This window comes from Ruditapes philippinarum, unplaced genomic scaffold (genome assembly GCF_026571515.1).
Source record: "Ruditapes philippinarum isolate M1 unplaced genomic scaffold, ASM2657151v2 ctg2316_1_1_1_1, whole genome shotgun sequence".
Lineage (NCBI taxonomy): Eukaryota > Metazoa > Mollusca > Bivalvia > Venerida > Veneridae > Ruditapes > Ruditapes philippinarum.
In genome coordinates, this window is record NW_026857430.1 from 30,801 (window position 1) to 33,000 (window position 2,200).

Consider the following 2,200-nt stretch of genomic DNA (forward strand, 5'->3'; position numbering starts at 1 on the left):
AAATGAAAATCGGGCACATGAAAAATCAGTACATAAATAAAACATCCTAGTGTTCCGTGGTATACATCTTTTCTACGTGACATACCCCCTTTCCTTATTACAATGAAATTTTACTGGATTGGTATCCATCGCTGGTTTGTTTTTAGCAGAGAATGACCTGTGCATGTTCAGAGAGGGTACCGTTTCAGCAGATTTCGCAAAGAGGGTACCGATATGGATATGCACCGTGTAACTAGAAAGTTTAAGAACTATCCTGTACATTTTATTCTAGAACTATCTTTTACATTTAAATTAATAATGGCAAGAACAATACTTCACATTTTATTTTAGAATGGCCAATGAATTTCCTAGATTTCAGTTTGTTATTTTAAAATGACCAATAAAAACTCTTCTTATATTCAGTTCTTCTCTGTAAATTTTACAGGAAGTCTTAAACTGAAAAGGCCGGAAAAATAAGTCACACTGTAAAGTTATCATCCGTTAGAATTATGTCAAGTTAAATATGTATGCTAGTAGAACAGATAGATTTTTTTTAAATACTCAAATATTAACACGGAAGTGAAGGCGTGGCCGAGTCGTTAACGTGTCTTACTAGTAATATTAAGACCGCGTTGATTCTAGGAACGGATTCGATAGTGTTTCAATAAGCTTATGGCTTAACACAATCGAGTTAAAATACATAATTAGGATAGCAAATTGTATAATGGTATATAACAGAAATAAATTATGACAAATATCTAGCGATCAAATGTACACAAATGTGTTGTGAGCCTTCTTGGCAGATTATTTAAGATTGTTGACTACTTTAAATCACATTTGAATCCGTGTGTGAATAAAAAAAGACTTTGATTCACGTATTAATTTTTATCGTGGAAATGAACATCTTTTGCCACTTAAACCAAGACTTACTTTAAGACATCTGAAAAAAGATATTCTAGCTTTTCATTCAAAATTTGTTTCGGTGCCAGCGGACAAGGCGGCTAATAATATTTTAATTGTATGACGAATCCACTACATTAACGTTTTGCATAATGAACTAAATAGTACTAATGCGTATTCTAAAACCTCTGCCTCCGAAAAAGACATTGTAAACAATCATATTACAAATATTTCCAATCTTAAAGTACAAATTAATGAAAAAGAACTCAAACTTCCTATTATGTATTGGATTCCTAAATTACATAAAAAACCTTACAAAGCTAGATTCATTGCTAATTCTACATCTTGCACTACAAGTAAACTTTGTATTTTATTGACGTCTTGTTTGACTGCCATTAAAACACATGTAATTAGATATTATGATAAAGTCTATGAAAACACAGGCAAACATCTCTTTTGGTCAATTAAAAATTGTGGTGAAATCTTTGATAAATTCAAAATTAAGAACTTTCAAGCTTCAACTGTCAGTACATACGATTTTTCTACACTTTATACAACTTTGCCACATAAATTAATCAATGATAAACTAATTTCCCTAATTCAGAAAACTTTTGCACGGGAAAAAGTTACCTTTCTTGCATGTAATTCTAACAAAGCTTTTTTTACTAACGGTATTGTTCAACATTATACTATGGGGACCTGTGACGAAGTTTGTAGAGCACTCTCTTTTCTTTTAGACAACATTTATGCCAGGTTTGGTAATACCCTATTTAAACAGATCATAGGAATTCCTATGGTACTAATTGTGCACCCCTGGTCGCCGATTTGTTTTTGTACTGCTATGAAAGAGACTTTATGTTGAGTCTCTCTAAAGATAAACAACAAGATGTTATAGTCGCATTTAATAATACTTCCAGATACCTTGATGATATTTTTAATTTAGATAATCCTTATTTTGATCAAATGGTGTCTGACATTTATCCGCATGAACTACAACTTAATAAAACGAACTCTTCAAATTTTAGTACATCATTTTTGGATCTTCATATTACTATCAACAACAATTCTATTTACACGAAAATCTATGATAAAAGAGATGACTTTGACTTTTGTATAGTTAATTATCCACATTTAGATGGAGACGTACCCCATGCAACAACTTACGGGGTTTATGTTTCTCAGTTAATTAGATTCGCTAGAGCTTGTAGCAACGTAAAGGATTTCAACGAGCGGACTATTTTTATTACCGGCAAGCTTCTAAAATAGGGCTACCGCTATCATAAATTACGGAAATATTTTACTAAATTTTACAATCGTAACT